The sequence below is a fragment of the Symphalangus syndactylus genome, chromosome 6 (genome assembly GCF_028878055.3).
Source record: "Symphalangus syndactylus isolate Jambi chromosome 6, NHGRI_mSymSyn1-v2.1_pri, whole genome shotgun sequence".
Lineage (NCBI taxonomy): Eukaryota > Metazoa > Chordata > Mammalia > Primates > Hylobatidae > Symphalangus > Symphalangus syndactylus.
Window position 1 is genome coordinate 68,404,752 of NC_072428.2, and position 27,294 is coordinate 68,432,045.

General features: G+C 38.9%; 1 long non-coding RNA gene across 4 annotated transcripts in view; it reads left to right on the forward strand.

The window, feature by feature from the left end:
- Positions 1-27,294, forward strand: part of LOC134736905 (uncharacterized) — a 503,219-nt gene that overhangs the window by 105,089 nt on the left and 370,836 nt on the right. The window lies entirely within an intron of this gene.

The following is a 27,294-nucleotide window of genomic DNA, read 5'->3' on the forward strand; positions in this document are numbered from 1 at the left end:
TTGCAAACTAGTCTCAAACAGTTGCTTGAATGACGATAGAAAACACAAAACTCCTGGGTCGGAGACAAAGGGCTTTATTATTCACTGTGAAGTCAGTAGCAGGAGTATCAGCATAGTGGCACCAGTTCTAATAGCCCTAATAGCTCTAAATTCTACAGGGCAACATAGAGGACTAGGTAGGGCCTTTATGCTCAGTGGTATGTACCACATGAGGGGAGCCCTGAGATTAGGGAATCCACTGCTTTTATAACAAGCAGCAAGCAAACGTTTTTATTTTTTATTTTTTTGTTTTTAGACAGGATCTTGCTCTGTTGCCCAGGCTGGAGTGCAGTGGCAAAATCATGGCTCACTGCAGCCTTGATCTCCTGGGCTTAGTTGATTCTCTTGCCTCAGCCTTCCAAGTAGCTGGGACTACAGGTGCATAACACCAGGCCTGGTTAATTTTTGTATTTTTCATAGAGATGAGGTTTAGCTTGCTATGTTGCCCAGGCTCATCTCAAATGCCTGGGCTCAAGCAATCCACCCACCTCAACCTCCCAAAGTGCAGGGATTATAGACATGAGCTACTGCACCTGGCAAACTTTTTTTTTTTTTTGTACCAGAGGGAAAGCACATCACCGTACAAGTCCATGTACAGCATTTTTTACTTTTCAGAATTGCCGATTGCACAAAACATCCTAAGAAGCGGCACAATGGCACTTTCACAGAAGTAAAAGAATGGTCAAGACCTTGTAATTTGGCCTATGCAGCAAGACATGTAGGGAGTGCAAGGTGCCTATGGCAAGTTCACTTCACCACCAAGGAGCTGGAAGAAACTTTTCATTGGCATAGTTACATTGTAGAGAAGATTGAGGTTCTGAGAGGTAAAATGACTTGTCTAAGTTTACACTGATGGCTTGCCAAGGACAGAAACCCATTTTTTTACAGACTCCAGATCTAACATTCTTTCCATAATACCACATTTGCCTCTTTATACTACTTTCGTTATTTATTTACTTACAGCTGCACCTCAATTTTCAACTGCTAAACAAGATTTCTTCAATGGTTTCTTCGTACCTTAAAAAATTAGTGTTATGATCTTGTGGTACAGCACCTCACAAAGCATTTGTTGAACACATGCAGCAAAAAGGCTCTACGGAAAAGTGTTTAATCCTTAGATATGTCTAGGAAATTAGTGCATACTCCACTGAAGATTCACAGTATAGGAGTTTAAGAACACAGGCTCTGGAGTCAGAAGTTTGGGTTCCAGATCTGCTTGTTGGATTTATGATCCTGGGTAAGGTATTTAAATTTTATGAGTCTCAGTTTGCTCAGAAATGTAGCTGATAATAATATCTAGTTTCAAATTAGATGAAAAAATTAAGTGAATCAACACATTTAAAGTGTTAGAAACATTGTGTGACATATAAGCTTAATATGGTCCAATAACATAGCCATAATTAATGCAGAGTAAAGGCTCTGAGAAATCTAACATGAAGAAATTCACCTAACATTAAATCAGAAGGTTTTGACTGTGGAACAGTAAATTAATTTTTTGCATTACTCATCTAACATTTCCTGCATCTATTACTCTGAAAGACATGCTTAAGAAAATTTACCAGAGAAACCAAAGGGCTCTGCCTCACTTAGAGATTGTTAGCCCAAGGAATTATATACAGAGGAGCTAAATTTCATAAATAACTCCTCTAATATTCTTGAATTGTCATATTAAACACAAAGAAAAGTTTTGCTTTTGTGATGTCCTTAAATTTGGGTCAGGTGTCTTCGCAGTTTCTGAGAGGTGTTAAAACATCACCACTTACTGATTTAACTATTCCACCAAAGAGGTTGATTTCATTCTGCCACTGCAGGGGAAATTCTTCTGACAGCAGTTTCACTGACTCTTTATTAAGAGGGTGTGCAGCTGATAATCTGAGCAAATACACCACTCCAGAATGCTAAATACTCTTCCCAGACACAGGTAAATATAGGTGGAGTCAACAGTCAGGCATGTCTGCCCTCAATGACAAAACAGCATTCTGAGCTTAGGTTGGTACAGATTCCCTGCCTGGAATTTAATAAATGTTGTGGGCTCTGTGTACCCCAACATTTTAGGAAAATCTTTTTGTTTAGAAAACTGTTAGTTGAAGGTCAAATACACAAGAAAGCCTTTGTTGGTGCTTCAGAGCTGTCCTTTACTAAGTCTAATTGCTTTCAGTATTGGCTTATAAGAGCTAATTATGCATACCTCTTCCCAAGACTGTGTTCAATGATGCCTTGTTGGTAGCTTGAAATCAGCCTTGATGGAAGTTGATATACCACAGAAATAAGCAAATGTGACAAATCATTTTGTTTCTCCCACCCTCAGAGCTGGTTTATCAGCACACCACGGCCTCATACCCTCAAATATGTTTTGGTGTTTTCATAGTACTTCTTATCACCAGATCACATTGGCATTATATCAATTGTTTGCCTTGCCCACTAGACTTGAGATCAAAAACTTTATTTTCATTTCTGGCATATGTTTTGCATCTAGCACATTGGTTAAATATTCAGAAAAGTTGCCTATATCCATAAATTAATTAATGATACTGTCAATCAATCACTTGTGTGGGATGATTTTTCTGCTAGAAATGGAAAAAATCATGTAGGTATATGTGCTATGTTATTAAACAATGTGGTCAGCTCAGTTGATGTATTTATCCTTGGATTGCTTTAGAGTGTCTGGAATAACTCCAAGGATAATTACTATGCATCTTTATCTCCGGAGTAGAATTTGCCTGATTGCAATGGCATCACCCTGTGTGGCCATTTGGTGGGAGGAAATCAGAGCTAAGTCTAATTGCTTTCCCAGGCTACTAACCCCTCTTCTTCTCTCCAGGATCTGGATGGAAATGCTTCCTCCTTAGAAAGAAATTGAGGTTACAGCTTTTGATAGAATCAAAAATTGTTCATTTGGGCAGAATATCCCATGTCAGTACAGTCTAAACTAGCATCACCTGTTGAAGACTTTATGATCAAGAATTACTATTTTTAAGGTTTAAAGAGGCTGCTGTTGACATTAACTATAATTAGGAATTGACATTTTAAACTCAGAGCTGAACATAAAACCCATTGTTTGCTCTATAAATTCATTACATTTATAGATTAAAAAACGAAGGTCCAAAGAAGGAAATGACTTATCCAATTATACCATTAGGATGGATGGATGACCTTATGACTGTAGGTTTATAGTCCTTTACACGCTGCATGCCAATAATTGTAGCCATTATTCTCTGTGATAGTACCTCTGAAAGAAGCTTAAACAATTCTGCTGACAACAGAAGAATTTCTGATAATTTACAAGTAATAAAAGCAACCTTTTATTCTGTGCTCACTGTGGTCCCAGGCCCATGCTAAGTGGTTTACATCAGCACAACAGCCCTATAAGGAATAACTGCCCTTTTTTGACATGAGAAAATTGAATCCCAGATAGGTTGAATTAGATGTCCATAACTGCATAGTTACTGAGAGGCAGATTGGTGTTTGCATCCAAATGTATTTCCCTTCAAAGTTAAAACTTTTAACCAATGTAGTATATGATTTTCTTTTTCACAAGATCTATGAATGACAAGTTACGTATGCATATACGTGCATGTTATGTTTTTATATTATTGTATATATATGTATGATATTAGATATATATTTTTATTTTTTAAAAAGATGAGGTTTAAGTTAAATAATACATTATAGAGAAGTTCTTTTAGAAATTACCATTTTCTTCCAGTTTAGAATTTTTCTTCTTTCTATTCTTTTTGTCAAATATCCTGAAAGTGTATGTAGCATACATTTTGGAGGTAATGTAGGCAATAAAGGGAGCCATAAGATCACTAAAATAAAAGTTGAGAGGTTGATGATCTTTCTTATCTCTGTGTGACTTTGGTCTTATTACAGGAAGTATAGGCCAATTTATATGGATTTAACATGCATAGTGAGAGCAGAGCTTTTTGGACTCAGACCTAAATTCAAATCCTAGGTCTTGTATTTACTTGCTGTGTGACTTTATGCAAATTATTTAACTTCTCTGATCTGTAGTTTCCTCATCTATAATAAGGAAACAATGTTATCTATCTCATAGTTCATTGTACAGATTAAATGGGATAATGTATATGAATGCCAAAAGTAACAGATTAGTGTCAATTCAAATGAACTATTTTTCCTATAAAAAATATTTTAACATGATGTCCTTCAGGTTCATCCAGGTTGTCTCAAATGACAGGGTTTCATTTTTTTTAATGGCTGAATAGTATTCTATTGTGTATATATACCCAATTTTCTTTATCCATTCATCCATTGTTGAATGCTTAGGTTGATTTTACATATTGGCTATTGTGAATAGTACTCCAATAAACATTGGGATGCAAATATCTCTTCAACATACTGATTTTCATTTTCTTTGGATATGTGCTGAGCAGGGGATTATTGGATGGTATGAGAGTGCTATTTTTAATTTCTTGAGGAACCTCCATACTGTTTTTCAAAATGGCTGTACTTATTTACATTCCCACCAGCAGTGTGTAAGGGTTCCCTTTTCTTCACATCCATGCCAACACTAGCTATCTTTGATTTTTTCAATCATTGCCAGTCTGACTAGAGTGAGGTAATATCTCCTTGTGGTTTTGGTTTGCATTTCCCCAATGATGAGTGTTATGAGCACCTTTCAAATCTCTGTTGGCCATTTTTATATCTTCTTTCAAGAAGTGTCTGTTCAGGTCTTTTGCCCATTTTTTAATTGGGCTCTTTTGTTGTTGTTGAGTTATATGAGTTTCTTATACATTTTGGACACTAAACCCTTATCAAATGTATAGTTTGCAAATATAGTCTCCCATTCTGTAAGTTGTCTGCTCTGTTGTTTCCTTTGCTGTGCAGAAGTTTTTAGTTTGATATAATCTCATTTGTCTATATTTGCTTTCACTGCTCAAGATTTTGAGGTTTCATTAAAAAAATCCTTGCCTAGACTCATGTTATGGAGCTTTTCGACTATTTTTTCTTCTAGTAGTTCTGAATCTTAGCTTTAAGAATGTAACCATTTCTGGCTGGGCATGGTGGCTCATGCCTGTAATCCCAGTACTTTGGGAAGCTGAGGTGGGTGAATCACGAAGTCAGGAGATTAAGTCCATCTTGGTCAACATGGTGAAACCCCATCTCTACTAAAAATACAAAAATTAGCTGGGCATGGTAGTGCGTGCCTGTAGTCCAGCTACTTGGGAGGCTGAGGCAGGAGAATCACTTGAACCTGGGAGGTGGAGGTTGCTGTGAGCCAAGATTGCGCCACTGCACTCCAGCCTAGTGACAGAGCGAGATCCATCTCAAAAAAAAAAAAAAAAAAAGAAAAAAAAAGATTTAACCATTTTAATTTGATTTTTGTAAATGGTGAGAGATAGGGATCTAATTTCATTCATCTGCATAGGATATCCAGTTTTCCCAGCATCAGTTGAAGAGGCTGTCATTTCCCCATTATGTTAAGTAAAATAAGCCAGGCACGGAAAGTCAAATATTGCATGATCTCACTCATATGTGGAGTCTAAAATTTTGTTCTCATAGAAGTAAAGAGTAGAATAGTCATTATCAGAGGTTGGGGAGGGTACTAAAGAGGAAGGAAGGGGGAGAGATTTTGTCACTGATTACAAAGCCACAGCAAGATAGGAGGAATAAGTTATGCTGTCCTATTGCCCAATAAGATGATTAGCATTAACAATAACATATTGTGTATTTCAGAATAACTAGAAGGGAGGTTTCTGAATGTTCTCATCACAAAGAAATGATACATGTTTAAAGTGATGAATTAGCTAATTACTCTGATGTGGTCATTATGCAATTTATATGTGTATTGAAATGTCACATTGTACCCTATAAATGTTTAATAATTGTCAATTATAAAAAATCAAATTCAAAGAAATTCAGAACTATTCTATTCTTCTAAAAAATAACCTCTAAGTGTTAGAGTGGTGGTGAAGTATGTCCTTAGAACACAGGAAAATACCTTAAAAATCCCTTTCATTGCTGATACTCTCAAAATCTGCCACCTAACGAATAGCTGTTCCTCAAAATTCTCACTCTTTTAACACTAAAGAATTTTTTTACCTTTTTCTCCTGAGAGCTTCCTCTCTTTTTCAGTGTCATATTCCTTCCTCCTTCTCCCCTGCACATTGTTTTAGTCTGAATCCTTCTCATAACAAAACTCATTTTCCCATTATCTGGATCAGCACGGCAAGGCAGCATAGCAGAGTGGTCAACAGCCTGAACTCTGGAACTGTTAAATTAATAATTCCTAGATTTAATTTCAAATCCTGTAAGTTACCAGCTATGACTCATTTGTTCCTCTGTAAAATGGATGATAGCACCTACCTCATAGGGCTATGGTAAAAATTCATATATTAAAAGTGGCTGAGACTGAAACTTACCATACAGTAGGAACCAATTAGGTATTATTTTTATTTTCCAAAGGCACCTACTAATAATAAATGAGAAAGAAAAAATTTCAAAACATTTGCTGTGGTATAGCAATATTAAATATAGAGGAAACCAGATATGATCTCTTTACTTCTCTGGTTACCCTGTGTTAGAGTGCAAAGCTTGTGATGGAGTTTGAGCAGGGTTTCTTTCTTCTTCCCCTAATATAAGAAGTGACTAATGGCTTACGCCAAGGAGATGGAGGTCAGTCTTTTGTCCCGATTCTCTTCCAGCAGGCACAGTATTTCAACAGTCTGTCCAACAATTTGGCATTCCTCACACCCTTTCCTGTATTCACTTCAATAAGTTGTTTTTACCTCTTTGTCATGTAGCAATTAGTCACTAACCTATCTTCTGAAAGAAACTTCAGGAAAATCCTCAGACAACTTCAGCCCTGACATGTCCAAGCTCTGTAATCATAGTATAGGAAAACCAGAAAAATTTACTTCTGCCTTCTGACAAGTTATTCAACTTATTTATTAAGACATTCCACATACATTTATTGAGTACCTGCCATGTGCCAGGCATTAAAGATACATGAAAGAGCAAATTCAACACTGTTGTTACTTTGTGGAGTTGATAGGGTTTAGGACACATTTTTCCCAAATATGGTACATTGGTGTAGTGAGTATTTTAAGCTGAAGGAATCTGAGAAAATGGCAGAAGCAGAAAGGTCACTTAGACCTCTTCCCTGCCCTTCTTCCCAGCTGGTCATAAAACCTAGGAAGGGTTTTCTGACCCTCACCTGAAGTATGTCTTAAAATACTCACGTGAGAGGTACCCTCCCTCTTAGAATGAAAGGAGGATCCTTATCTCTGAAGACACAGGAACACAGAGTAGAATCTGAACAAACAGTCCTTGCTAAGCTTCCCCAGTTTATTACCATTAGATCATACTTTTTGCCCTACAATATTGCTCCATGACTAGTCACTCTTCATCAAACCTACTATTAAAAACACCAGGGTTTAACAGTTTCTTCAGATGTTCATTTCCTTATGGAGGCTCCTGGGTCATGTAAAACTTAAATAAAATGGAATGCTTTTGTTTTTTTAATTTATTTTTAATATTTATTTTTACTTTTTATTTTTCCATAGGTTATTGGCATACAGGTGGTGTTTAGTTACATGAGTAAGTTCTTTAGTGGTGATTTGTGAAATATTGGTGCACCCATCACCTGAGCAGTTATACACTGTACCTTATTTGTAGTCTTTTATCCTTCACCCCCATTTCTACCTTTTCCCCCAAGTCCCTAAAGTCCATTGTATCATTCTTATGCCTTTGTGTAGCTCCCACAAATCAGTGAGAACATGCAATGTTTGGTTTTCCATTCCTGAGTTACTTCACTTAGAATAATAATCTCCAATCTCATCCAGGTCGCTGTGAATGCCATTAATTCATTCCTTTATATGGCTAAGTAGTATTTCATCATATATCCACTCATTGATTGATGGGCATTTGGGTTGGTTCCATGATTTTGCAATTGCAAATTGTGCTGCTATAAACATGAGGAAGTATCTTTTTTTGTATAATGACTTCTTTTCCTCTGGGTAGATACCCAGTAGTGGGATTGCTATATCAAATGGTAGTTCTACTTTTAGTTCTTTGAGGAATCTCCACATTGTTTTCCATAGTGGCTGTGCTAGTTCGCATTCCCACCAGCAGTGTAGAAGTATTCCCTGATCACTGTATCCACGCCAACATCTATTTTTTGATATTTTATTATGGCCATTCTTGCTGGAGTAAGGTGGTATCATATGGTGGTTTTCTTTTGCATTTCCCTGATCATTAGTGATATTGAGCATTTTTTCATATGTTTGTTGGCCATTTGTACATCTTCTTTAGAGAATTGTCTATTCCTGTTCTTAGCCCACTTTTTGATGGGATTGCTTGTTTTTTTTTCTGGCTGATTTTTTTGTTTGTTTTAGATTCTGGATATTAGTCCTTTGTCAGATGAATAGATTGTGAAGATTTTTTTTTCCACTCTTTGTGTCATCTGTTTACTTTGCTGACTATTCCTTTTGCCATGCAAAGCTCTTTAGTTTAATTAAGTCCCAGATATTTATATTTGCTTTTATTGCATTTGATTCTGGGTTCTTGGTCATGAAATCCTTGCCTAAGCCAGTGTCTAGAAGGGTTTTTCCAATGTGATTTTCTAGAATTTTTATCATTTCAGGTCTTAGATTTAAGTCCTTTATCCATCTTTGAGTTGATTTTTTTTTTTTTTTTTTTGAGATGGATGATTCTCACTCTGTCACCCAGGCTGGAGTGCAGTGGTATGATCTAGGCTCACTGCAACCTCCACCTTCCAGGTTCAAGCGATTCTTCTGCCTCAGCCTCCTGAGTAGCTAGGATTACAGGCACCTACCACCTTGTCAGGCTAATTTTTGTATTTTTTTAGTAGAGATGGGATTTCACCATGTTGGCCAGTCTGGTCTTGAACTCCTGACTTCAGGTGATTTGCCTGCCTTGGCCTCCCAAGTTCTGGGATTACAGGTGTGAGCCATGGTGCCCAGCTTGAGTTGATTTTTGTATAAGGTGAGAGATGAGGATCCAGTTTCATTGTCCTACCTATGGCTAGCCAATTATCTCAGCACCATTTGTTGAAAAGGGCATCCTTTCCCCACTTTATGCTTTTGTTTGCTTTGTTGAAGATCAGTTGGCTATAAGTATTTGGATTCATTTCTGGGTTCTCTATTCTGTTCCATTGGTCTATGTGCCTGTTTTTATACCAACACCATGTTGTTTTGATGACTATGGCCTTATAGTATAGTTTGAAATCAGGTAGTGTGATGCCTCCAGTTTTGTTCTTTTTGCTTAGTCTTGCTTTGGCTTGTGGGCTTAGTCTTGCTTGTGGGCTCTTTTTTTGGTTCCATATGAATGTTAGAATTTTTTTTTTCTAATTCTGTGGAGAATGATGGTGGTATTTTGATGGGATTGCATTGAATTTGTAGATTGCTTTTGGCAGTATGGTCATTTTCACAATATTGATTCTACCCATCCATGAGAATGGGATGTGTTTCCGTTTGTTTGTGTCATCCACGATTTCTTTCAGCAATGTTTCGTAGGTTTTCTTGTACAGGTCTTTCGCCACCTTGGTTAGGTGTATTCCAAAGTATTTTAGTTTATTTTATTTTTTGCAGCTATTGTAAAAGGGGTTGAGTTCTCAATTTGATTCTCAGCTTGGTAGCTGTTGCTGTATAAAAAACCTACTGATTTGTCTACATTAATCTTGTATCTGGAAACTCTGCTGAATTCTTTTATCAGTTCTAAAAGCTTTCTGGAGGAGTCTTTAGGGTTTTCAAGGTAAACAATCATATATCATCAGCAAACAGTGACAGTTTGACTTCCTCTTTACTGATTTGGGTGCCCTTCATTTCTTTCTCTTGTCTGGTTGCTCTGGCTAAGACTTCTAGTACTACATTGAAGAGAAGTCATGAGAGTGGGCATCCTTGTCTTGTTCCAGTTCTCAGGGGGAATGCTTTAAACTTTTCCCCAGTATTACGTTGGCTGTGGGTTTGTTATAGACAGCTTTTATCCCATTGAGGTATATCCCTTGTATGCCGATTTTGCTAAGAGTTTTAATCATAAAGGGATGCTAAATTTTACTGAATGCTTTTTCTGCAACTGAATGCTTTTGTTTTGTATTGTTAGTCTGTCTTTTGTTGTAAGAGCCAGTTATGAGTCCAGGATAGGTAAAGGGGAAGACATTTTTTCTCCCCTATGAGTTTATACTGTGGAGAAGGAGATAAGACATTAATTAAATTATCTCCCAAATAAATGCATATTTACAATTTTGAATAAGAGCTGATACGAAGAAAACTTGTGATAAATGAATGTCAATATTAAGAGGACCTGAGCCACAGGCATAGCAGTAGTAGAGTCTGACCTTTAAATTGAGCTGAGAAGAATGAATGGTCCTGGGTCCAAGGTGAGGTTTGGTGCTCCTTTCTGAACTATTTTGGGGTTTCCTGCTGATGGAGCAATACTTATAAGGAACAGTAGCCACATGGTGGATGACATACCACTTCTGCTAGTCACTGGATACTTATCCAGTACTCCCCAGTGCAAGAGTTCTCTGGTACACTGTGTTATAGCACAAAGCTTATGACGGAAAATCTGAGCAGAGCTTCCCTTTTCTCCCCCAGTATAATATATGAGTTACGGCAAACACTGTCTTCACTACCCAAGTTAGACATATATATGAGCTGCTAGAACTGGGAGCATAAATGAGGCATGAGCAGCCTGTGGAAGGCAGACCCTACCCACAACAGCTGATGCCATGAGGCTTGGTAGCAGAAACAGAAGTAGGAATGAGTCTGCTATACTTGGGTGCAGTGAGTAAAAGGAAAACGGCAGCCTCTGCTACAGTCAAATGCAAGAAGTGAAATGGGAGACAGTATGCTCACATCATCGGTATCCCTACTTCCCTCAAAAAAAAAAGTGGCCACTTGTACCTCATTAGCTAGATTAGCCATGTCTCTCGGATGGGGCTCTGAAGGCAATAAGTAGGAGTAGAAATGTGGGCAGTTTTCTGTATCCTAAGATGACAGAATCTTTACTTCCCTTTCTAGCAACTAGAAGTTAACAAGGTAAAGTTGGAAGGAGATCGGGGAGCACTCTAGGGTGCTAGGCAGAAGAAAGAGCACATACAAAAGGCTGAGATGAAGAATGTATGGACATTTAAGGAATGGAGAGAAAACCAGTGTACCTTGAGTGCAAAAGATGAGAGTGAGTGACTGTGGTGGACACGGGGCTGGAGAATAGACAGGGTTAGACCATGTAGGGCCTTCATGGCCAAGCTAAGGAGGTTAGTCTCCTATCAACAATGGGAATCTCTGCATAGATTTGACTTAGTTTTCTCATCTTATACAAGCAGACAAAAATGTCTATGATTCATTTATGCTCTTAAAGACTATTAAAAAGGCAGTAGAGGGGCAGGGCCAAGATGACTGATTAGCAGCAGTGCTGCTCGGAGGATCCCATCAAAAAAAAAAACCGTAATAAGCATGTGAATGCTTCACCGGCAACCAAGGTATCCAGGTTGTCTCATCAAAATTGACTACAAGGCTGGCATGACCCACGGAAAGAAAGAAGAGCAGTGTGGTACAGTGGCCCACCTGAGAGCCACACAGGGAAGGGGAATCCCCTCCGCCCAGCCAAGGGAGGTGGTGAGTGAGTGCGCTATCCAGCCAGGGAAACTGTGCTTTTTCCACGGAACTGCGCAACACATGGATTGGAAGATCCCACTTGCGAACCTATGCCACCAAGGCCTAGTGTCCCAATCCTGGAGCGCGTGGATTCTTACAGCCTCTCAGTTGGAATCTGCTTAAGCCTATCAAACTCCTAGGCGGAGGGGCAAACAGCACCAACTGCCGCTGCCTGCTGTCTAAGCCTTTTGAGCTCCTTGGGGGAGGGGCAGCAACCAGCACTGGGACTCACAACTGTCTAACATTCTAAGCTCCCTGGCTATAGCTCCAGGCTGTGCTTTTCCCCTGCCAGAGCCAGGAAGGCTGGACGGCTTAGTCCCAAGGCTTGTCCCCACAGCCCAGCACACCGGCTGTGGCAATCTGTGGCCAGAGTGCTTCTTCAGCCCCAACCCTGACCCATCCTTCCTCAGTGGGTGAGGCTTCCCTGCAGGATCTCCAATAATTCCAGCCATAGGCTCATGGACAGAATTTGGATCTCCCTGGGCCTGAGCCCCTAGGGAGAGGGGTGGCCACAGTCTCTGTGGACCAGCAGTCTTAAGCTTTTCCTCCTAGTAGTTCTGAGAATCTGGGCAGCCCAGACAAATGGGTTTCCCTCCAGTGAAACACACCCTCTCCACCAAGGGACAAAGTGCTTCATTAAATGGGTCCTGCTCCCCTTGCCACCCAACTGGGTGAGACCCTTCAACATGGGTTGTCAGACACCCTATATAGGAACAATCCTATTGGCATCAGGTTGGTGCCCCTTGAGATCAGAGGTCCCAGAAGAAAGAGCAGGCATCCATCTTTGCTGCTCTCCAGCCTCCTTGAGTGACATCTCCAGGCATGGGAGTGAATCAGATGAATAAGGCTTTAAGTGAACCCCCAGCAAACTGCAGCAGTCCTACAGGAGAGGGACCTGACTACTGAAAGAAAAACAAGCAGAAAGCAACAACAACAGCATTAGCAACAAAAACAACAACAAAAAGGCCCCCATAAAAACCCCATCCAAGGGTCAGCAGTCTCAAAGACCGAAGCTAGACAAACTCAAGAAGATAAGAAATAATCAATGAAAATATGCTGAAAACCCAAAAGGCCAGAGTGGCTCTTCTCCTCCAAGTAGTTGTAACATCTCTCTATCAAGGGTGAAGAACTGGACAGAGGATCAGATGGAAGAATTGACAGAAGTAGGCATCAGAAGATGGATAGAAAAAATCTATGAGGAGCTAAAGGAGCACGTTCTAACCCAATGAAAAGAAGCTAAGAACCTTGATAAAGGGTCAGAGGGCTTCTAACTAGAATAAACAGTTTAGAGAGGAAATAAATGACCTGATGGAGCTGAAAAACACAGCTTGAGAACTTCATGAAGCATACACACATCAATAGCCAAATTGACCAAGCTGAAGAAAGGGTATCAGAGTTTGAAGAACACCTTACTGAAATAAGATATGCAGACAAGAATAGAGAGAAAAGAATGAAAAGGAATGAACAAAGCCTCCCAGAAATATGGGACTATGTGAAAAAACCAAACCTACAATTGATTGGTGTACTTGAAAGTGACGGGGAGAATGGAACCAAGTTGGAAAACACACTTCAGGATATTATCCAGGAGAACTTTCCCAACCTAGGAAGACAGGCCAACATGCAAATTCAGGAAATACAGAGGAAACCATTGAGATACTCCATGATAAGATAAACCCCAAGACACATAATCAACAGATTATAAGGTTGAAATGAAGGAAATACTGTTAAGGGCAGCCAGAGAGAAAAGTCAGGTCACCTACAAAGGGAAGCCCATCAGACCTACAGTAGACCTCTGAGCAGAAACTCTACAAGCCAGAAGAGATTGGGGGCCAATATTCAACATTCTACAAGCCAGAAGAGATTGGGGGCCAATATTCAACATTCTTAAAGAAAAGAATTTTCAACCCAGAATTTCATATCCAGCCAAACTAAGCTTCATAAGTGAAGGAGAAATAAAATCCTTTCCAGGCAAGCAAATGCTGAGGGATTTCGTTACCATCAGGCCTGCCCTGCAAGAGCTCCTGAAAGAAGCACTAAATATGGAAAGGAAAAACTGGTACCAGCCACAGCAAAAACACACCAAAATATAAAGACCAATAACACTATGAAGACTTGTATCAACTAGTGTGCAAAATAACCAAATAGCATCATGATGACAGATCACATTTGCGCATAACAATATGAACCTCAAATGTAAATGGGCTAAGTGCCCCTATTGAAACACACAGACTGGCAAATTGGATAAGGCGTCAAGACCCATCAGTGTGCTGTATTCAGGAGATCCACTGTACATGCAAAGACACACACAGACTCAAAATAAAGGGATGGAGGAATATTTACCAAGCAAACAGAAAGCAAAAAAAAAAAAAAAAGAAAGCAGGGGTTGCAATCCTAGTCTGTGACAAATTTAAACCAACAAAGATCAAAAAAGACAAAGAAGGGCATTACATAATGGTAAAGGGAGTAATTCAACAAGAAGAGCTAACTATTCTGAAGATATATATATATATGCACCCAATACAGGAGCACCCAGATTCATAAAACAAGTTCTTAGAGACCTACAAAGAGACTTAGACTTCCACACAATAATAGCGGGGGACGTTAACACCCCACTGTCAATATTAGATCAACGAGACAGAAAATTAACAAGGATATTCAGGACTTGAACTCATCTCTGGATCAAGTGGACCTAGTAGATATCTACAGAACTCTATACTCCAAATAAACAGAATATACGTTCTTCTCAGCGCCACATGGCACTTATTTTACAATTGACCACATAGTTGAAAGTAAAACACTACTCAGCAAATGCAAAAAAACTGAAATAATAACAACCAGTCACTCAGACCACAGTGCAATCAAATTAGAACTCAGGATTAAGAAACTCACTCAAAACTACACAATTTCATGGAAATTGAACAACCTGCTCCTGAATAACTCCTGGGTAAATAATGAAATTAAGGCAGAAATAAAGAAGTTCTTTGAAACCAATGAGAACAAAGAGACAAGGTACCAGAATCTTTGGGAAACAGCTAAAGCAGTGTTAAGAGGGAAATTTATAGCACTAAATGCCCACATCAGAAAGCTAGAAAAATCAACACCCTAACATCACAATTAAGAGAGCTAGACAGGCAAGAGCAAACTAATTCAAAGGATAGCAGAAGACAAGAAATAACTAAGATCAGAGAAGAGTTGAAGGAGATAGAGACATGAAAAACCCTCCAAAAAATTAATGAATCAAGGATCTGTTTTTTTTTGAAAAATTAACAAAATAGACCACTAGATAGACTAATAAGGAAGAAGAGATGTATAATAATCAAATGGACACAATAAAAATGATAAAGGGGATATCACTACTGACCCCACAGAAATACAAACTACCATCAGAGAATACTATGAACTCCTCTATACAAATAAACTAGAAAATCTAGAAGAAATAGATAAATTCCTGGAAACATACACCCTACCAATACTAAACCAGGAAGAAATTGAATCCCCGAATAGACCAATAACAAGCTCTGAAATTGAGGCAATAATTAATAGTATACCAACCAAAAAAAGCCCAGGACCAGAAGGATTCACAGCTGAATTATACCAGAAATACAAAGAAGAGCTGATACCATCCCTTCTGAAACTATTCCAAACAATTGAAAAGGAGGAACTCCTCCCTAACCCGTTTTATGAAGCTAGCATCATCCTGATTAAAAAAATCAAGAAGAGACACAACAAAAAAGAAAACTTCAGGCCAATATCCCTGATGAACATCGAAGTGAAAATCCTTAACAAATAAAATCCTGGCAAACCGAATCCAGCAGCACATTAAAAAGCTTATCCACCATGATCAAGTCAGCTTCATCCCTGGGATGCAAGGCTGGTTCAAGATATGCAAATCAATAAACATAATCCATCACATAAACAGAACCAAAGAAAAAAACCACGATTGTCTCAATAAATGCCGAAAAGGCCTTCAATAAAATTCAACATCCCTTCATGTTAAAAACTCTCAATAAACTAGATATTGATGGAATGTATCTCAAAATATCAGAGCTATTTATGACAAACCCACAGCCAATATCATATTGAATGGGCAAAAGATGGAATCACTCCTTTTGAAAACCAGCACAAGACAAGGATGCCCTCTCTCACCACTCTTATTCAAAATAATATTGGAAGTTCTGTCCAGGGCAATCAGGCAAGAAAAAGAAAGGATATTCAAATAGGAAGACAGGAAGTCAAGTTGTCTCTATTAGCAGATGACATGATTTTATATTTAGAAAACCCCATCATCTCAGCCCAAAAACTTCCTGAACTGATAAGCTACTTCAGCAAAGTCTCAGGATACAAAATTAATGTGCAAAAACCACAAGCATTCCTTTACACCAACAATAGGCAAGAAGAGAGCCAAATCATGAATGAACTCCCATTCACAATTGCTACAAAGAGAATGAAATACCTAGGAATACAGCTAACAAGGGATGTGAAGGATCTCTTCAAGGAGAACTACAAACCACTGCTGAAGAAAGTAAGAGAGGACACAAACAAATGGAAAAACATTCCATCCTCATGGATAGGAAGAATTGATATTATGAAAATGGCCGTACTTCTCAAAGTAATTTATAGATTCAATGCTATTCCCATCAAACTACCATTGACATTCTTCACAGAATTAGAAAAAAAAATTTAAATTTCATATGGAATCAAGACCCCATATTGCCAAGAAAATCCTAAGCAAAAAGAACAAAGCTAGAGGCATCATGCTATCTGACTTCAAACTATACTACAAGGCTACAGTAACCAAAACAGCACGGCACTGGTACCAAAACAGACATATAGACCAATGGAGCAGAACAGAGACCTCAGAAATAGCATTACACGTTTACAACCATCTGATGTTTGGCAAACCTGACAAAAACAAGCAATGGGGAAAAGATCTCCTATTTATTAAATGGTGCTGGGAAAGCTGGCTAGCTATATGCAGAAAACAGAAACTGGACTCTTTCCTTACACCTTATACAAAAATTAAATCAAGATGGATTAAAGAGTTAAATGTAAAACCCCAAATCATAAAAACCTGAGAAGAAAACTTAGGCAATACCATTCAGGACATAGGCATGGGCAAAGACTTCATGACAAAAACGCCAAAAGCAATTGCAACAAAAGTTAAAATTGACAAATGGGATCTAATTAAACTAAAGAGCGTTTGCACAACAAAAGAAACTATCATCAGAGTGAACAGGCAGCCTACAGAATCGGAGAAAATTTTTGTAATCTGCCCATCTGACAAGGGTCTAATATCCAGAATTTACAAGGAACTTAAACATATTTACAAGAAAAAGACAACTCCATCAAAAAGTTTACGACACTTCTCAAAAGAAGACAGTTACACACCTAACAAACATGAAAAAAAAAGCTCAACATCACTGAGCATCAGAGAAATGTAAATCAAAACCACAATGAGATACCATCTCATGCCAGTCAGAATGGCAATTATTAAAAAGCAAACAATAGATGCTGGCGAGGCTGTGGAGAAATAGGAGCACTTTTACACTGTTGGTAGGAATGTAAATTAGTTCAACTATTGTGGAAGACAATATGGTGATTCCTCAAGGATCTAGAACCAGAAATACCATTTGACTCAGCAATCCCATTACTGGGTATATACCCAAAGGAATATAAATCATTCTAATATAAAGACACGTGCACACGTATGTTTATTGCAGCACTATTTACAATAGTGAAGACATGGAACCGACCCAAATGCCCATCAATGATAGACTGGATGAACAAAATGTGGTACATATACACCATGGAATACTATTTGGCTATAAAAAGGAATGAGATCATGTCTTTTGCAGGGACATGGATGAAGCTGGAAGCTATCCTTCTCAGCAAACTAACACAGCAACAGAAAACCAAACAACGCATGTTCTCACTCATAAGTGGGAATTCAACATTGAAAACACATGGACACAGAAAGGAGAACAATACACACCAGGGCCTGTTGCAGGGTGAAGAGTGAGGGGAGGGAACTTAGAGGACGAGTCAATAGGTGCAGCAAACCACCATGGCATATGTATACCTATATAGCATGTTCTGCACATGTATCACTTTTTTTTTTTTTTTTAGAAGAAATGAAAAAGGCAATAGAGCTAGGATGACCACATGTCCTGGTTTGCCTGCAAACAGTCAAAGTTTCTGCCCGTTTTCCTAGCTTGAAAATATCTTGGTTTGGATGGTAAATTATGTGGCCACTACATGTGCCTCAGTGTAGTGATTGAAAAAGCCTTTTAGATTTGTGGCCTTTAGATCTGGAACTACATTGACTGAGTCAATATCCAACTCTGAAATTTCTTATTGGTGTGACCTTGGGCAACCATTCTGTTCCTTAGTTACATCATCTCTAAAATGAGTTAATACTACACCAACATTTACAGTTGTATAAGAATTGAATTATTGATATATATAAAACAGTGCCTGGAACACCATAGATGTTTAATAAATGTTAACTATCATTGTTGCACATTTATTTACTTTCTCTTATTCTAATGGTGTTTTGAATACGCATTTAGAAAATTATTATTGCATTCCGCTGAGTTTGCATTTTACATTGGGAGGGCAGGGTTGGTTCAGATGCCCCATGGTTATAATGTGGAATGTCAATTAATAGAAGTCATCACCACTTCAGTGCATGCTGGGTGTCAGGCCCTGTGCTAAGTAGTTTACAGATTGTTTTTTCCTTACTCTTCCCCAACAATCTCTGAGGGGTATGCATCATGGGTCTGGTTTATAGATGGGAAACTGGGTTCGGGAGGTTAAGAATTTCTCCAGTTGAACAAAGTGGCAAAGTAGAGATTTGATTCCATCTTCCAGATCCATGATCCAGTCTCGAAACCATTACATTCCATGCCCCTCTGATGCCAACCTTAGAGGCAAGGCAGTGTTAAGCTCTTCTTAGGAGCCAGCCAACACTTCTAATCCATTTGTCCAAACTTCCCCTCATTCAAACATATTTGTATTTTTAGTCTGTAGCATTCCTGGGGGCAAGAAGGCGGAAATACATTCTTTAAGTCTCCTATTCACTATTTTACAGTAGGAAAGGCCTAGCTTAACTGACTTAAAACTACTTACTCTTACTTTCCTAAGGGGTCATCTTGTCCTTTTTAATGAGAATTTGGTGAACCAGTTTGGGTTCTGTTTATGCAGAATGGTCACAATGTGATTGGTTTTGAGCATGTCCTCTGTCGACCTCCTCCTTTTCTTACTGAAGAGCTGAACCTTTTCCTTCTGTCCTTACATGTCAGTCCCAGATTCTCAGCCCTATTTCTGTTCATGTTGGGAGTATAAAGTGTGTAGTTTATAAAGTACCAGACTGAACAGATGCACTTTGTTTTATACTTGAAAGGTTATGTATGTGAGACTATTAAAAGGTTATGTCTTATGAACTCAGCTTGAGAATCACAAAATCGCATTTCTTTTGCAGTGGCTCTTTAATCTATTTCCACTGAATAATGGTGTCATTGTCCTTGGATCCAAGCAGACCTCGGGTGAACTCTTGGTTCTACCATTTACTTACTGTGTATACTTTGGCAAGCCCTTCTACTCTCAGAGCCCTGGTTTCCCCATCTGGACACCCACAGATGGGAAAGGGATGCCTTGTACCTGTGAAGTATCATTTAAAGCCACTTCACAGTCACTCTCTCAGTAGCCCTGAGCTGTTGGGTAGGAAAACTGGGAAGCTAACTCAGAGTTTCTGTTTCCATGTCCAGAACCAGCTGGTACAAAGAGCATGGGTTTTACAAGACCAACCTAAATTTGGAACCCACCTCTAGCATATTTAGCTTTTTGTTAACCACTCCAAGTCAGTTCCTCAGTGTAAAATCTCCACAAATATATTAGTCTTCGGAATAATGTTCGCCAAAATACATCTACATCTTCATTCCTAGAACCTATGAATACGTTAACTTACATGGCAAAAGCAACTTTGCAGATGTTATGAAGGGAAGGATCTTGAGCTGGGAAGATCATTGTGAATTATTCTCTTGGGTCTGATATAATCACAAAGGTTCTTATAAGAATGGGGTAGGCAGGTCAGAGTCAGAAAAGAAGATGTGATAATGGAAGCAGAAATTGGAGTGATGCAAGAAGGGGCATGAGCCAAAGAATGCAGGTGGAAAAGACAAGGAGACAAATCCTCCCTGGGGCTTCCTGAAGGAAAACAACTCTGCTGATACCTTAAGACTTCTGACTCCAGAGCTGTAAGATAATCAGTCTGTGCTGTTTTAAGCCACTAAGTTACAGCAACAACAGGAAACTAATACAGGACATTTATAATCATGATAATGTTGATAATGACAGTCATAATTGATAATAATACTTCACATGGTATATATGTCCCAGGAATTTTTCTAAGTTTTATAGAGGTATGTTTTACATACATACACTATATATTATATATATTTATATTTTATACATTTCTATTTTACTTTGATATATATTTCATATGTGTATATATATGTATATATATTATGCAATTCTCAGAACAATTTTCACAAAATAAACATTTTGCAGATGAGGAAACAGGCACAGAGAGGCTAAGTAACATTCTCAAGGCCACATAGCCAGGAATGGACAAAGCTGACATTTGAATCTCGTCAATTTATAAAGCACCTACAGAAGGCCTGGCACATAGTGCTTCCTAATAAATGGAGGGCACTATTATTGTTATTCCTACTACATGACATTTCTTCTAAATCTGTAAGAATGCTCATATTGCAGCAATGACTGGCTATGCTAAAGCTTTCTTCTCATGCTTACAGACACAGACTCCAGAGCTATGGGCCCTTCTAATCCCAGGCTCAGGTGAAACCAGTCCTGCCTTTTCTCTGTGAGGGCCCACCCAGGATAGAGGAGATGTGGGAAGGTAGTTGTTCTCATCCTATATCAGCTATTGTATTGCACTTGCATTCCTACCTCTGCATTCTTCCACCTTTGGAAACCACAAATTACCCAGCAGAGTCCTAGTGACAGAATGATGGAACTGGGCTGGTGCCTGCAGCTGGGCTAAGCCAATAAAGATGATAATGAACAGTACGCAGAATTTGAAGAATGACTTGGAAAATTGCTGCTATTGATATTTCTGGCAGCCATCTGCTGTAAAACCAGACTGAAGTGGGTTGTTCCACATGGCAAATCCCTTTGAGACAAATGATGGCAGTAATGATGAGAGTTCATATTTGTGCAACTTCTAGAAGTGTTTTAATATATATTACCTAATTTTATTTCTCAAAAACCTAGTGACATAGGACCCATTTCATAGACTAAAAAAAAAAAAAAAAACACTCCAAGGGGTTAATTTCATTGACTCTGACTGCCTGGCTTGGTTGTGGCTGCAGAAATAAAGTAATTTTTGAATTTTTAAGTAAGGACATACTTTAGGTAACCTTTGTCAGTGTGCTTGGCTTGCGACTGTATGGCCAGCAGATGTTCTCTTTACCCCTCACCAGGATAGAGGCCAAGATGGCTTTGGCTCCACTTCTGACAACCCCAGGTCAGGGCAGAACAGAGCTGTGTTTATTGGGAATTGTTCCTTCTCATAAAATTAAATACCAACATCCTACTCTGCACCTTTAACCTCCTCTCACTACTCAGCTTACTCGTGCTGGCTCCAAGTTCAAGTCCCCCACTGCACACAGCTGTGGATGCCCTACACTCTTCACCGTTCCCCCACTGCTGGCTTTGTACCCTGGCTGCCTCACCAGCTTCCAGACCTGTGTGCCACATGTAGTGGATACATGATAAACATTTTTCGAATGACCAAATGGTCTGGAAGAAAAAGGCTCCAGAGACACAATTTTCTATTTATGATCCTGTTTAACATTTTTATGGAGCTCTGTTTTCAAATCACTGCCCCTTTGTTTTGGTCTTGATTTGTAAGTTTTATTTCACAGTTACATAAGAAACTTGAATTAGTTATCAACCTCGTGATGCAGCCACGATGTTCATCCGTTTAAAATCATAGATTATTGTAAGAGAAGGAAATCGTAGCACTCAGCTTAGAAAACAAACTCAGAAAAGGCAAGTTCAAGGTCATGCAATTAGTTATTGGTGGAGCCAAGATAGGAAATAATACATATTTCTTATACAAAAAAGAAACTACCTTCACAGATCATATACACATACATGATTTTGTTTAATCCTTAACAAGCCTGTGAAGCTTAGAACGATTAAGTAACTTGTCTACAATACACGGTTCATAAGAGGAAGACAAAATGAGGGCTAGACTTGGGCCTTTGTGAGCTCAGAGTCTCGTTCATTGGGGAACCAGCTCTCCTGACTTTTCCTCATACTTTTAATTATTTATAATTTGTTCTAGTTTCCTCCTACATCTTCAGTAATCACTCTTTAATTTACACATCCTTTTGTCACAGAACCACTCTCTTACTGTTTTGTTAAAAACAAATATGATTTCTAGATAGCTAATATGATTTTGAGCTACTTATCCCCTGCCCTGTATATTCAGAAGTTTCAGAAGTTTAAAATAAATTGCTAAATTATTTGTCTAAGGTAATAAATAGAGTGAGGAAGAGTGAGGTTTTTTTTTTTTTTTTTTTTTTTTTTTTTTTTTTTTTTTTGAGACGGAGTCTCGCTCTGTCACCCAGGCTGGAGTGCAGTGGCATGATCTTGGCTCACTGCAACCTCTGCCTCCCGGGTTTAAGTGATTCTCCCGTCTCAGCCTCCTGAGTATCTGGGATTACAGGCTAGCATTGTATTAGCATCATGCCTGGCTAATTTTTGTATTTTAGTAGAGACGGGGTTTTACTACGTTGGCCAGGCTGGTCTTGAATGAAAGAGCGAGTTTTATAACCTTCTACTATCAGAGCCTTGCTACACTTGTTATTACTTGCTAGTTTATCTGTCTGTTTTGTACTTTATAGATAACAGTTTCATATATATTGCTCTCTTGGATCCTTGTAACAACCCTTAGATTTAGGTATCATATTATTATTCGTATTGTCCAGATAATAGCACTGAGGTCCAAAGAACTTCACTGGCCAAGATCACAGTGCCTGAGGTCATGATGCTAAGAAAGTGCAGGGCCAGGGCCTGCTATACCAGAGTTCCACTCTCCATCCTTCCTTGTAATGCCTGTATTTTCATATTGGCTCCTGATGCAGGTGTGTGCAAGGGAGGGTGGCAAGTGTACATTCTAGGTATGGAGAAATGGTGCGTGCATGCCAGGAATGTGCATCTTGGTGCCTCGATTTACCCCAATGCTGATAGAGGAGATGCTGTATTCTCCTTAAGCCTTTAGGCAACACCAAGCACAGTAATCCACAAAGGATACTGGGTGGGTGGCTATATTCATCACAGCTTGGGTTGTCATAACAAAATTCCACAGACTGGATAACTTAAACAACAGAAATGTATTTTCTTAGTTCTGGAGGCTGGAAGTCCTAGATCAAAGTGTTGGCAAGTTTAATTTTTCCTGAGGCCTCTCTCCTTCACTTGACAATGATTGCCTTCTCATCGTGTCTTTACATGGTCTTTTCTCTGTGCATGTACAACACTTTTGTCTCTTCTTCTTCTTATAAGGACATCAATGCTAGCTCCAAATACAGGCACATTCTGGGTTAGGGTTCACCAGATGAATTTTGAGGGGACAGAAGTCAGTCCGTAACAGTGGCCACACATGGTTGAAATGCATAATGTTCAGAAAGAGTACATCCTTCTTTGTCAATGCCTGTTTAGACATCTACAGATGCCAAATTTATGGGCTTGGATGAGTTGTTTTTGAAGCCTCTAAGTCACTTTGCTTTTCTCCCCAAATATTGTGCTTAAAAGCTTACTATTTTCAAATTGAAATGAGAGAGCAAGAAGAAAGAAATGTTGCCATAAATCTCCAAGCAAAGGAAAAAAAATAGTCTATGGGGAAATGAAAATAAATAAACTGAGAACTCTCTCAGAGCTGGAAAAATCAATTGTTACCACATCGTCCCTGACAGTGATCTAGTTGAGATCAATTCAGTTAAAGTTAATAACACCTGCATGAGTTCCACTGTAGCAGATTGTCAATTTTATTACTAGTCCTGTGAGCTATGGATGCCAACTTCCAAGATGAATATAAATGAATGCTGGGATTTCAACCATTGCAAGGGGATTTGTTAAAAAAAATAATTCTCAAGTTCTTTAAACTGCTCAAGACAGTAGTCAGCTTCATGAGTCAAATTGCTCCCAGAGGCAGCTTATTAGAGTCCACATGGAATGTACTGCTTCCCCAGAGGTTAAACATACAGCACAGAAGGAGGCCGCAAGGGCACGGTCTGACTTTGATGAATGATTCCAGCATGGTTTCACTGTCGTCTTCTTATTTTATTTTTGTAGTTTACTGAGGACATGTTCCAAGTGGCATAACTTTTGTTGAGCCTATTTGGGCAAGTGTTTGAGTTGTGCTCTTGTACCCAAAGTTTAAGGCCAGTGTTCCAGGTCAGGCTCCCACACATGGGAAAAAGAAGGGTCCTAACTTTTGTTCATTTTTTACTATACATAGACTGCTAGTTGTTTAACAAAATTCTTACTATCTTCTTGGGAAACAGCTAGACTACACTTTCCAGCTTCCTTTGTAATTTAATTATATGTAGGCCTGTAACTGAGTTTTAGCCAATGTGTTGTACTCCTAGAGTTGCCAGATAAAATATAGGGCACCCAGTTAAATTTAAGTTTTAGATAAAAAGCATATTTCTAGTATAAATATGTCCCAAGTACCGCATGAGACACACTTGTATTAAAAAAAATTGTGTTGTTTATCTGGAATTCAAGTTTAACTGGACAAAGTACAGGACGCCTGTACTGCATTTCTGTTTGCTAAATCTGACAGTCCCGAATAGGAGTGAAAATAACAGGCTCTACTCCCAGGCATGGCCCATGCAAACCTTCTCTATGTGCTCCCCCTCGTCCTTCTCCATTTAACCTGGCTGGATGAAGACAATATTCAGGAAAACTTCGTAAGTCATATATTTGAAGATGGAAGGACCACTATCAATCAGTTTGGGTTTCTTCCGGAATGGGATCCTTTAGTTTGGTGCATTCATGACTACATGAAGGACGGGCACCCACTAACTCATTCAGTCTCTCTGTTCTGTTATATGAGCAAGAAAGAAACATCTACTGTATCTGAGTGATAAATGTTGGATTCTGTTTTCTTCAGCAGCTAGCCTACCCAGCTGATACATTTAGATATGACAAGAACCACATGTATAAAGCAGCAATTAATCCTCCCCACAACTTCCTCAAGCTGGTATTGTCCTTGTTTTATCCATGGGGTTAATAAGACTCAGAGATATTAAGCAATTCACCAATTTATCAATTGATTTATTATCAATTGTCAATTTATCATTGATTTATTCTAAATATAATAATTATAAAACAGGTTACCTTTAGAGATTATTTGTGTATTTGAATAATAAATAAATATTTGTTATAATCTGTAAGTCTTCACATTTAAGTGAGCCTCAAATTTTATTTTTAAATTAATTATTTGATCTTAGAGGACCATTCAAAAGACTCAAAAGGGAATACATTGAAAAATCAATCTCACTGTTACCCCTATTCCCCAGCCAACCAACTTTCTATCTAGGAAGTGACATTTCTGGTGTGTGTGTGTGTGTGTGTGTGTGTGTGTATTTTCATAGTCTGTGCATATATAAAAATTTACACACACACTTCTATTTCAACTCAAATGATTGCATCCTATATTGTGGAAGTAATGAAAAAAATCCCATTACGTTAGAAAAAACAGAAGCTATTTATTCAGAGCTTGGAAATCGGTCACTATCATTGTGTTTGACAGACTCAAAGGCAGGCAGCGCAGTGAGAAAACTTTATAGAGAAAAAAGGGTAAGGCTTCAGGTGTGCCCTGAATGGAGGCTGTTGACATGAGAAAGTTGGAGGTGAGCTAACTAGAGGCAGGATATCATCTGTGATTGGTGTGGAGAGCATATTTGACCTACTCTGGTTGGTCCTAAGTTGGAAGTCAGGCTAAAAGTTTGGGAAGCTGGTAGTCATTGAGCAAGCTATGACTGTTCCAGGACTATTGCTACAGAAATTGTGGTTTGGCTCCCTGGGATGAAGGTTGTAGGTAAGAGTTTTAATTGTCATATGTAGTCTGGCCATTGTCTATTTGTATATTCAGTATCTTGCTATGCATATTATCTGGATGTTGATTTTTAAAAATTTTTATTAAGCAGTAATATCGATCTTGTTGCTGTATAATTCTATCAATTTTAATACAACGATTGATGCATGTAACTATTATCTCATTCAGGATACGGAACAGTTCTATAACCCAGAAACACTCCCTCTTGCTAGTATAAACAAACTATTACTGAATTTTCTAGTTCAACTACCTACTGAATCTGTTACACCATATGATGTCAGTATCAATTTATTTCAATTCAACAATGAACATATTTTTCTATCTGATTACATAGTTGTGATAAATGAAAAACATGTTACTAAATAGTACCAAATAGAGATAAAAATATTAAGTGTTGTGACTCTGGAAGCTTGGGAGGGGAAGAAGCTCTCATGGTCACTATAAAGGTGTAAGGAGGGATGAATGAGTGTAATCTGGAGAATCAAGTGCCTTCAAATATACATATCATTGCATGAATAGAAATAGATTTGTGTGATTCTGTTTATTTTGCAATGATATCAAAACTCTGTGTCATGCCTTGCGCTAATAATGGCATATGGAAGTTAAGGTAACATTTTTACCTTCTACAATTTACATTACTGGAGAAGCTTACCAGCCAACCAACCAACCAAACGGTGTGTTCAATGCTATGACAGACACATGAAAACAGTGTACTGAATCTAGAAGGTGGGTACAGGTGGAGCAGGGAAGACTTCATCTAAACCAAGGAGGTCCCCCTCCCTTATTGCCTCATAGCAACTATAATTTGGCAATCATCCACAGATAAAAGTGCCATTGTGGGAGATTTGAAAGTCAGATAGGAGATTGTAAAACCTCCATGGAGCCCAAGACAGAGGAGGGCTGGCCAACTGTGGTTCTGGCTATCACTAAATATGGCCTTGTCCCCCTGTAGACTCAGCTACATCCTTGTTAGGCCTTGGTCTTATCACTAGAATCATGTGGCAAAGGCTCTGGGAAAAGTCACACCCACCTGTGCCAAGGGAGACAGACCGCCTGACCTCATTCCTGGCTGTAGATCCTGAAGCAGCCCTGTAACTTGGCTCCAGCTCCTCTCAGCAGTGATCTGAGAGCAATCTTGTCCACGGGGACCCGATGAGAAACACTCCTGTTCATTGCCCCAGGGACAGGCCAGCCCACCTTGATTCCACCCTAAGTCTTGAAGTGATCTTGCAACCTAGCTCCACCTTCTTCCAGCTATACTCCAGGAGCAGTCCTGCCCACTCAGTGACCCTCTGGGAGACATGCTCATCTGTGACTCCAGAGTCAGGCCTGCTGAATTTGGTCTGACGGTATGTCTTGAGGCAGCCTTATTTTTCAGCTTCCCTCATACTTTGGCCTCAGTCCAGGGAGAGTTCTGGCTTCCAAGGAACCTGGCAAGAGGCATGCCCTTCATGTCCCTGGAAG